We start from the raw sequence: 12,803 nt of genomic DNA, 5'->3' as shown, positions 1-12,803 counted from the left end.
CTAGGCGAAGTTGGTGAAGTCGATTGTGAGTTCAGTAGTGTGGTAGGAAATGTAGAATTTTGATGGTATAAGTCAATGACCAAATTTGGTAGGGCAGAAGAGTGTGAGGGTGATGTTGTTTCATGAAAAAAAAATGGTTTCGTGAAAAACCATGTCGCTACTGACAAAAAAGTGTTGTCTCCTAGATCATATAATTTATAACCTTTATAATTAGGTGGATATCCAATAAAGAAGCATCGTCGAGCGCGATGATCAAATTTGTGGTTGGGATGATCCTCTCTTGCATACATAGGCTGTTGAAAATACATAAATGTGTAGTAGATGGAACTTGGTTGTATAATAGTTGAAAGAGTGTTTTATCTAACAGAATGGAGGAAAGAAAGCGGTTAATGAGTTAAACCGCGGTTAAAACACAATCTCCCCAAAAATGAATAGATAAATTAGACTAATAAAGAAGAAATCGCACAACTATGAGAATATGACGGTGTTTGCATTCAACCACCCCATTTTGTTGGGGTATAGACACATGTATGTTGACATTCAATGTCATGATCAAGAAAAAGTTGATGCATGGAAAAAGAATTGTATCATTATCTGTTTGGACGACTTTAACACGAATGTTGAATTGTGTATATGCCAATATAATAATTCCAATAACTTTTATGTTTAATATTTCCAATATTTTTTTTCTTTCATGTTATTTAGGAATGATGGACAGAAGAATGTAAGGGTGACGTTGTTTCATGAAAAAGAAAAATGGTTTCATGAAAAACCATGTCCCTACTGACAAAAAAGTGTTGTCTTCAAGACCATATAATTTGTAGCCTTTATGATTAGGTGGATATCCAATAAAGAAGCATCGTCGAGCGCGAGGATCAAATTTGTGGTTGGAATTATCCTTTGTTGTATACATAGGTTGTTGAAAATACATGTGTAGTAAATGGAACTTGGTTGTATAATAATTGAAATGGTGTTTTATCTAACATAATGGAGGAAAGTAAGCGGTTAATGAGGTAAACCGCGGTTAAAACACAATCTCCCCAAAAATGAATAGATAAATTAGACCCATAAAGAAGAAATCGCACAACTGTGAGAATATGACGGTGTTTGCACTCAACCACCCTATTTTGTTGGGGGTATAAACACATGTACGTTGGCATTCAATGTCATGATCAAGAAAAAGTTGATGCATGAAAAAAAAAATTATATCATTTTCTGTTCTGACGACTTTAACACGAATGTGAAATTGTGTATATGTCAATATAATAATTTCAATAAATTTTATGTTTAATTTTTTCAATATTTTTTTCTTTCGTGTTATTTAGGGATGATGGACATTATAGTGATGATGTAAAAAAAAAATATTACAAGATTTTAAAAATTTTAAAATCATCACAATTAATAACAAAAAGTTATATACTCAAAGTTAAAAACTTATATGAACTAGAAAATATATTTATAAGTATTGCATTCTAAATTTTACAAATGATATAACAACCAAGTTTTTTAATGGTGACAATTTTCGAATGAATAAAGAAAAAAAAATACAAATTTATTATTTTATTAAATTTATATCTCTTTAAACTTTTTATAATTAGATTATATTAGAGTAATACTATTGTATGGAATACAACATTAAACATTAAAGAGATAACAATGTAAGAATCAAATTAAGTTGATTATATTTTTTCTTTGAGTAATTAGTTCATTTTCTATTAATACAATCTTTTTATTTATTTATTATTTTTGTGTTTTAGAAGATTATTAATGTAGAGTTGAATACTTTGATTAGTAGAAAATCTTCTGATAATTTCCACAATTAAGTATTATTAAAATAGATATGTGAAATCAAGGTTAAGTTGTTGGAAATTCAAAGTATTTTTTGGAATAGAATTCAGGTATAATTGTATTTTACATGTTAACTATACTATTACAAAAAAATTATTAAATATAAATTAATTTTAGAGACAAAAAATAATTAGTTACTATATTGACTAAATAAGATAGTAATTTAGAGACTAAAAAATTTATTGGTATATAAAGTAATTTCTATTATTAATAAATAATTTCTAAATTGGTATTTAATTAGCTATCAAGGTTTTATATATCAACTTACCAAATAATTGGTATATAATAAATAATTTGTACTCTCAACAACAACTAAAAATGCGTTGTCTAAAAGACATAAAACATGTAAATAAGCGTAGCCTAAAAAGACAGACAACATGTAAATAAGTGTTGTATTTACCAATGGTAACATTTTACAAAATGTTGTCTAAACAATAGGCAACACTGAAATATGTTGCCTAAACATTATGAGAAAAAACGTTATCTAAAATTTTCCCTAAAAATGTTGCTTATTCTACCAATATAAAATAACGATTGCAAAAAAAAAACGTTGCCTAAACCTAATCCCACGGTTGCATATTTCATGCCTGGAAAAGCGTTACCTAAAGTTAAAACAACATTTTTCCTACTTCAGGAAACACCTTTTAGTTGTTGTCTAAGGTCAAAAGTGGTGTAGTGTATGGTAATATTAAATAGGGAGCAAATGGTATTGTATCTACTACTAATGAATCTAGTTGATATAGGGAAATGCCTTTTATGAAAATATGCACTATTGTTTTTGTCTCATAACATACTGGGTTAATATTCCAATCTCTTTAGCATGTCCGGTATAGAGAGAATAAGAGGAAGATGTTCATGCGTTATTGCATTATCAAGAAAAAAATATGCAAAAAGTCTAAATAACATATGGTGTTTTGAAACTGACCTGCCAAGTAAGATGAAGACTATAGTAAATCATGACTAATCCCTCGTACGATTTTCAATTTCCCCCAAGTTATAAAAATCCAAAGATCCACTTCTGACATTATTTATCAATAACCTCTAAATTTGATCCGTTGTTGAAGACATTGTCATTAACAATCACAATATTTTTTCTAAATTTATCCTCTTGTATACAAAGAGTTTATGTTATCTTATAAGAATATGGAGACAGGCTTCAATAGTTTCAGCAAGAGAAGTCGAAGTCTTCCTTATGATCTTAAAGATATCAACATATTCACCTTCAATAATGTGCAATTTATGCATTTTCAAGAACATAAAATACTAGCAAGAAACAAAGAAGACATAATTGTGTATAGATCTCTTATACAAAATTGTATCCACCTTTGGATATCCATTTTTTTGAGTAAAACTCATTCTCACGGACACCCTAACATTTTGAGAAGAGATTAGGAAAAATAATTCTTAATAATATGTATAAAGGTTCCATCATGTACATTACTTATCAAATATATGCTTGAAAGACATAAGTCTTTACTATGCAAATATTGGAAAGGTAGGGATAAATGTTAGAACGTTACTTCAACACTTAGTCTTCATAGAGAACCTTTATCATAATCTCTATCTCTTAATGATAATGAGATGCTATAATAGAAAAAAAGTATAGTGTGATTTTGATACCTAACCTATTTATGAACAACTGATATTGTCTTTTGGTGTTTCTATCTACCCATTACAAAATAGAATTATCCTCTCATTACTTCACATTAAAGGTGTGATAATCTTTCAGATACATAATTACTAAAAATAATTTAATATAATTTTATTATTTTTAATTTTTTGAGATTATTAACATTTTCAATTTGTGAGAGACTACAACTTCAAAGTCTATTTCCAAGAGGATAATGCCTATTAATTAATGGATGTATGTATTATTTGTAGCCTTTCTTAGTTGAGTAACTTCCAATCACTGTTATTCCAAATCATAACATAGACGAAGAAGCACATATTTCATCCCTTTTTCATTTCTTCTGCTAGATATGTACATAGCTTTTGTAATTTTCACTAATTATTAACATATAAATCTTTAATTTCCATGTCAATACCATGAATATAAATCAAATCTAACTTATTATGAATCTGACCATCCTTATGTCATTTATCAAACCAGAAATATATCTTACTAGCACAAATTCTAAGAGAATAACCATCCCAAAACTTCTCCACAGTTTTATTATCCAAACACTAAACATGAGAATTGTCTTTAAGCTATCTTTATTTTTCAAAGGGACACTCCAAGAAAACATAACTTTAGATTTAGCAAAGTTCATTTTCTAACCAAATTGTCTGCTAAAAATATAAAAATGATTCTAGTTTGTTTAACTGCACTTCATCCAGAACTAATAAGTGAAATATAAAAGAAACATATTTGGAAACTTTGATAGGAATCCAAAACTTCTTCTCTACCAAAACATTAAAGTTTTTCCATGAAAATAACAAAAAGATAAAGAGAGATTGGTAGGTTAAAAATCATTTAATTTGGATTCAAGTTAATAAATAAAGAATAAGATTGCATAGTTAACTTAATAATAATATTGAAGTCAAAACATTCAAGAGAGACTCTAAATAAGGCAAAGCCACATCATTTTTCCTCATAAAAAAACTTCTTGATTGGACCAATAATATCATTAAAAAATAGTATTAATAAGTTGATACTCATTAAAATTATACAATTATTTAACTACTACATTACTTGGTTTAACTAGTTGTTTTAAAATAAATTAGTACCAACATATTATTTTCTTTTAAAAAATTGAATTGTATTGAATGAGTTTTTTTTTTTATTAAATTGTACTTTTATATGTTTAAAATCCTTGACATAACTTAGATAATCTAGGAATAAAAGCAACATAGGAGTGTCCATTAACCCATGTTCAAAAATCTTATTTAAAACATCTCTAACCATTCTCCAATATCATGACATGTCAAAACTATTTTAAAAAATCCCTTGAAAACCTCAATACCAAGATCTATACAAGAATTTATGCAATTCATATCTAAACACTTTTTTTCACTATATTTTTTTTTAATTGTTGGAGATCCCATATTGACTAGAGATTAGAACATTTCATAGTATATAAGTGGGTGCAAACCTCACCTCATTGAGCTGGTTTTATGAGGTTGAGTTAGGCTTAAAGCCCACTTCTTAACATGGTATCAGAGTCATTTCGAGTCACATTGACTATAGATTAGAGTCTTTCATAGTATATAAGTGGGTGCAAACCTCACCTCATTGAGCCGGTTTTATGAGGTTGAGTTAGGCTTAAAGCCCACTTCTTAACATTAATATTTTTTGTTCCGACCTCAAGTCTGGGAGATAGCATCGTTAGGGTCAATCACCGCATTTGAAGTATTTTTTGCTTTGGAGGTCGGTGCTCCATCATGGTTTTGTCTTTAAAAGACTTAAAAGACACATTGGTGGGTAAAAGGAGGAAGAAATATATAAAATGTCATTGGTCTCAACTCTTGAGTGATGTGAGACTATATTGGGTGTACCGGAACATTTTCCTTCCCTTCGTCATCAATCTGCAAAAATTGATTTAAGAAATCTTATATTTTCCTTCTATGAATTAAAATAATATTTTCACATAATTAAATTTTCAGGTCCCTCATTTTTAATAGTTTTTATTAAAATTGTTTGATTTGTACTATAAAAAAAATATTTTTAAACTAAGTTATTGTCGTTTAATTTATTTTATTAACTCAGTGACATAGCTGTTATGTCATTTTGCTTAGTTATCTTTGCGTTTATTAAATTTTATAATTAATAGTAAATGATATTGCAGTTAATGTAAACCAACAAATGATTTTGATTGTTTTAATTAAAATGTGTTAAGTCATCACACAATGTGTTGGAAAAATCAGAACTAATTTTTCCTCTTTGGTATAGATACAAAATGGACCCTTGCGGAAGCAATAAGCAGATAATAGCAAATAGAGCAAAATAATATAATGATACTGAAAATTTTTTAACGTGGGAAAACCTTTTTAATTTGAGAAATAAAAACTCACGGGACCTAATCTAGAAAATGTGTCCATTGTGAAAATAAGATTGCAATATTTGTTTCTCTTACTCTGTGAGGATAACACTTAATCATCTCACCCAAGAATGATGGAATACAAAGTCTCTCTAGCATCTCACTAGGATTTCTAATCTCACCACTATGGTGGTTTATGTGTTGCTTTTCCCCTTCTTGACTTTCTCTTCCAAGTTCCCTTTATATAGAGAAGGAGAGGAAGACTTATTCATAAAGTGATAATAGATAATTAATGTTTATCACATTTTCAATATACCTTGAAAATATTATCTACAACATTCTAAAGAGATATAATTTCAAGACTTTGGAATGACCATCAATTGAATATATTTAATTGATCAATTATCGAGATTCATTGATTACAATCCCCATTAAATTAAGAAGGGATTCCCAACATGACGAAGGTGACGACAATCCATTGTTATCCAACACATTTCTAATAAAAATAATAAAAATCATACATCGTTTTACATTAACCATAATATCATATTATATTAACTAAACAAATTATATTTATTAACAATATCACTATGCAAGCCAAGATAGGAATAGCTCAATTAATGAAAAAAATAAACGGCAAAGACTCAATTTTTTTGAGTATTTCGGTAAAAATAATAATTAATATAAACTCAATTAAAAATATTTCAATTGATGAGAATTTAAAACTTATTAAATCTAACTTTTTAAATAAAAATATATTTAGTACTTATTTTTTATCTTTAAAGATAACATGTTTGTGAATTGTTTTTAGGAATTTATTCAAATTTTAAATCTTCCATTATATTACTCGTATCTTTATTTCTATATTGGTTTTAATATATTTTAAATAAATTATTAACAACTAGAAGTAATTATGCTATTATAAGAAAATCATTTAATAACAACTAGTTCAGAAATCATAAATAATTATTAATTATAGTGTCTAAATTAGATAATATTTTATAAATTAAAAAAATATTAATATCTAAAATAGTTTTTATTATTAATAATAAATTTTATATTAGTATTAAATATTAGCTATCAATATTTTAAGTACCAGTTACTTTAAATTTAAATTAATTTTTAATGTTAAACTAAATACTAATTTAAAAAGTAAAATAGTCAGTAACTAAAACATTGATAACTGAATACAAATGTACACTACAAGAAAAAAAGATGTTAACGGAGGTTATTTAGCAGGGCTTTATATAACCCTATGAATTAATTTAATTAACAAAAATTTTCTTAACCTTAGTTAAGTTCTAAAGGTTATTCAAAATCTCAACAAAATAACAGATTTTTTTTAACATTCGTTAAATTTCAAAAGGTTTATTTTAAAACCTTGGCAAAATAACAAAGGTTTTTTTAACCTTCATTAAATTTCCAAAGGTTTATTATAAAATTTCAATAAAATAACGGAGTTTTTCTAACCTTTGTTAAATTCCAAGGTTCATTCTAAAATCTCAGCAAAATAACGAAGGTTTTTTTAACCTTCGTTAAGTTTCAAAGATTTATTATAAAACCTCAATAACTCCAAAATTTTCAAAGTTCAACAAATAAATATAATTAAATCTATTTATAAATAAATAATTAAAAACTACATAGTTTTAATATATTTTATAACTAAATTCTCTAAAATTTTGAAAGTATAACTTTACATTACAAATCATTTTTCTAAAGTTTCAAAAAATTATTTTAAAAAATCAGCAAAATAACCTTGGATAATAAGTATATCAAAAACTAATCTTGGATAATAAGTATTTCAATAGTATTTGCATATTTTTTATGATTGATGGTAGTTGGTTTATATAATTTTTGTTTTTTTGCTACGAGTTCATAATACCAAAAACTTGACTTATTTTGTTTTAACTTTTGATGTACATATATTTTATTTGCAGTTTTAGTTTTAGTTATAATTGCTAACATTTAATTCTCATAATTTTGAAATATTTTAAATTAAGGCTTTTATTTTAAAATGCATCTAATAATTAATTCACTATGAAAGTGAAAAGTGATATAGTTAATTTCTCCTCACATTATGTTTTTACAATCTTTAGCCAATAACACATGACTTTGAAGTCCACGTCAACTACATAATGCAATTATTTAGGATATATAAAGTAGTGATAAACACCAGCTTTTGTCGAGTTATGTAACAGTGGCTTGTGACCCAAGTTGAGACAGTAAGGTGATGAAAGAAATAATATTGGAGTAAGAAGAAGATAATGCCTTATTTAGTGTTTCTTCTCCTTAGATATAATACACATAAGTGTGGTTGACTTGTTAGGGTTGTCGTCGACGACCATTGAGAATGTGCTGGAGAGTAGTGTGTCTACGGTGGAAGAGAGAAGTCAGGAGGATTGCTAGAGATGGTGGAAAATGAGGTTGAAGGTTATTTCAAACAACAAGTCATTTTATGAAAATTTCGAAACTCATGGTATTTTATTGAGGTTTTTAAACCCATAGTATTTTACAGAGGTTTTTAAACCCATGGTATTTAACGAAGGTTTTGAAACTCATGGTATTTTACGGAGGTTTTAAAATCTATGGTATTTTACGAAGGTTCTTAAACTCATGGTATTTAACAAGGGTTCTGAAAGGTTTTTCCTAAGATTTAAAAAAAAAACCTCTGGGAAACACGTTCTCCATTAATGGTTAGCGAGAAAAATTACAACCCTAGGTAAATGACTTAATAGAGGTTTTAACCATGAATAATGTAAAAGTAAACCCCGTTAAAACCATTTTTCTTGTAGTGGTAGAAAATATTTTATAACTTTTTAATAATAATAAAACATACTTTAAATAACAATATTTTTTTATAAAATGTTGTCTAAGTTAGTCACTATAATGACAGTTAGTCACTATAATGATTAATTATTTTTTATTTTTAAAATTAATTATTATTAAACTATTTTCTTATAGTGTATATCAAAAATTTAAATGTAATTAATATGTTTAAAAATATTTATAATAAGTTAAACAATATTTTACACATTTTAAAATATTATTCACAGTATAGTTTGGTTATGTAAAATAAAAATTTGCAACGTTTATAGCAAAATCTAAATACTAGTTGTTTAAAAAATATACTCAGTTGAAATATATGTGAATTCAAATGAAATAGTAAGTACATATATATAAAAAAGATGTGATTGATACTCATTAATAATGTATAATAAAAATGTTATAAAAAAATTAAGTCTTGTCTAGAAACTAAAGATAAGGAAATTGAGATAGGTAGTATCTCTGTCTTTCTATAATATTTTGTGATCTTGTTATAAAAGCAATAATAATTAAAATGTTTAGGTATATGCTTTAGTGAAAAGATAAAAAAAATGAAAAAAATAAACTCAAGAAAGGAATGAATCAAGACTCTTTAGAATATGCCAAATAAGATTCCACACGTCAGCCCTACTATGCAGAGTCACGCGCTTCGACATGAAGTGGCAGACACGGTCAAACATCCCAAAAGACCCTCAGTTTTTACATTATTTGTAAATTTGTCCTTATTTTTTTTTATATTTATTTCTTCAAGAGAATAATTTTTACAAGTTGCAACTATTAAAAAGTGAATAAAATGAAATAAAATCATGATGTTCTAAAAAAATATATATGTATATGTATTTATAAAAAAATATGATCATAATCACATCTAACAAGAAAGACTCCAATAAGCAGGGCAGTGACAAATGACCATTATATTATAAAATAATTTTCAATGATAATTATTTTATTGATAAAAATAATTTTAATATATTTTAAAAAAATTATAAAATTAATATATATGTGATTACTTTTTTAATTTAAAAAAAAATTATTAATAATATTTTTATTGTTGTAAGAGAAGGAAGAAAACGTGTCTAAATTTGGTGAATGAAAAATTCAATATGGAGGAGTTAACTAGATTGCATCCCTCAACTGGAGTTGATAACAAAGGAATATGTTCAGAAAACATTTGTCTTTGTCAAAAAAATCTTAATTTCTTCAAACTAATGAAAATTTCTTTGTGGTCAAAATGCAGTAGAAAGTTGCATAACCTCTTTTTTCACTAACCAGAGTATTAATCATGATATTAATTTTTGTAACCTTTTATAACTGTATACAATAGGTTTAGCCTCCTTACAAGTTTGGGTTTAGATTTAAGTGATTTTTTTAATTATTTAGATATTATTTTTATGTCTAAAAGTCAAATATATTTCATAAATAATATTTTCATAATTTTGTAAAATTATTGCCAAGGTGATTTGCAAGAACTGGTTCAACTAAAGTATAGAATATTATATTCTTAAAGTTTGTTAAATTCACTTGATAAAACATGAATGTAACATTACAATAATAAAATGATATATAATAACTATATTGAATGTTTACATATAAGTTAGATAATGTTATCAATTATGTTAAATGATAATTTTTTATTAAAATTATATGTAATTTTATAAATATATTTTTATAAATTATAAAATTTGTTAAGAACTTACTTAAAATATCAAAATTTATATTTTATTATATAACTTTGTAAAATTAATAACATAATATAAATATTTTTCTTTAAAAACATGTTTAAATAATAAGAATTTTTTTATATTTTAATTTTCACTAATTTAAATCCATGTGTGAATATTATGTAAAGAGAAAGATATAAAAAAAAACTTATTCTATCTCTCTTACTCCTGATGAAAACTTTATAATTATAAGTCCTAGCTAAAATTATCATATAGCAAATCTTGGTGTAACAAAATATCATGTTAGAATAAAATAAAATAATTATCATATCATATTTTATTATATATTATCCACCAAATTAGTCGTGATGATATAAATTTAATTAATGTTTTTTAATACTAAAATATTAATGTCTACCAAACAAGTTATGATAGTATAATTTTAATTAATATTTTTAATATTAAAATGATGGAGTTTCATTATATTGTTACACGAGATTCATTATAAATATTATTAACTATATACAAATTTTTCTTAGAAGATGAACTTGAGATTGTAAAAACAAAACAAAATTGTTAAATTTTTTTAAAATACAAATAATTATAAAACTAATAAAAATATTTTTTTATATAATTAATGATCTAGGTGTTAAATAATGTTTCTCCAAATTTTACAATAACACTTAAGTTTAAAAAAAAAATTAACTAATTTAAGTTATTATCACTTCAAAGATTTTGTTTCTTTTAATTAAGGTTTTTTCTCTTAAATTAAGACATCCTCGTTTAAGTGACACTACTTTATTTGATTAAGGTGTCTCTTATACTATAATGGGTTACATCTTCACTTAAATGTTAATCTTTACATTTAATAGTCCATCAATTAAGGAATGATTTATTTATTGAATCTCTCACACATGTTGGATTCTTCCAACAAGGTTTCAGCCATGTCTTTCAGTAGGATTTGAACTCGCGACCTCTAGCTTAATTATGTCTCACTCAACTACTAAAGAAGATTTATGCTTACAATGTTATAATTGTATTTTTCTTTTATATATTTACAAGTGTAAGAAAATTGGATTGTATAAATAATTTTGAGACGGAATGAAATAGACAAAATGCTTAGTATCAATTAAAGTAAGAGAAACTTATTTGTTAGGATTTTTCCTCTAACCATTTGATATTATCAAGAATATTTCATTCTTGTAGCGATTCTTAAGGTTTATTAGACTTCATTTTTTTTTATGCCTACCTTTATGTTTCTTTTCTATTTTCTGCAAATTGTAGGGTTCATCAGTTATAGTAACTTCCTGCAAATTTGTTTAATTCGCAAATCAAGTTTTATGAAGCATTTTTCAATGATTTAGGAGTATAAAATTGCATATCAAATCGTGCTTTTCACCTTTTTGTAATAATCAAATTATGGGTTTTGTGACATGAGATATATTCATGTCTTAGTTAGGTTCAAAAAAATTTGGACCTAAGAAGAATCCTCATCATATAGCTTAAATATTACTTGAGAGGCGAGGCATTGCTTGAACGATATTCAGTTTGAGAGCATCGATTCTCAACAAAATAGAGGAAACTTCAATGAAATCAATGTCTTAAAACACTCTAATCTCATAAACCATCATGTATATTGAAAATCATTTTCCAAATGGACTACCAATACCATACATACATAAACTACCACACACATATAAATTCAAACATCACATTTTCCACACATTTAGACAAACAACTAATTGTATAAATGTACATAGTAGTCCCTTATATTGATGCAGTGAGCCTATAAACTTAGCTTCCACAAACACTTACAAATATAATCAAACTCTAGATAAGTTACACAAACTATTGATTCGAATACTTAACTTTGGTTGGTCTATATTTTTTTTATCTCTCTCCTCGAGTATAAAATATGGCAACACCATGATAGCTAGAATCTTTTATAAACTAAAAAAGGCTTTAGAAAAATATGAGTTTTGGCTAGATGAAATTTTGAATGAAATAAAGAAAAAATGTTTAACTTCTAGTTATAAATCTTTATTCATTTAAAAAAAATTAAATAAAACTTAAATTTTACATTTTCCTTAATAAAAATTGTTGTCTCCAAAATTCACTTATCAAGGAAAATATAAGGATCTGACTCTCTCATATTGTCTTTAAGCTCACACATATAATTACCAGTCTTCAGGTCCTACAACACTTTAACCCCACTAATGCCTTTACCTTTGAGTTACCATATCTCATGATCTTTGACTCTTTTCGAACTATCATCATAAGACAAGACTTTTTTAATCTCATATTTATCTGATTTGAACATATAAGTTATACTTGGTATGTATTTCCTCAACTAAAGTACATTATGCAACATGGCGAGATAATGTGGTAAAACATCCGCATATGCAATTGGACCTATCTTTTAAACAATATGATATGATCCAATAAACTTAGGAGTTAACTTCTTTTGATTTTATCGCTTTCCCAACACCTATAG

Source organism: Phaseolus vulgaris, chromosome 7 (assembly GCF_051622355.1).
Source record: "Phaseolus vulgaris cultivar YP4 chromosome 7, ASM5162235v1, whole genome shotgun sequence".
Lineage (NCBI taxonomy): Eukaryota > Viridiplantae > Streptophyta > Magnoliopsida > Fabales > Fabaceae > Phaseolus > Phaseolus vulgaris.
Note: the sequence above shows the minus strand (reverse complement) of the source record.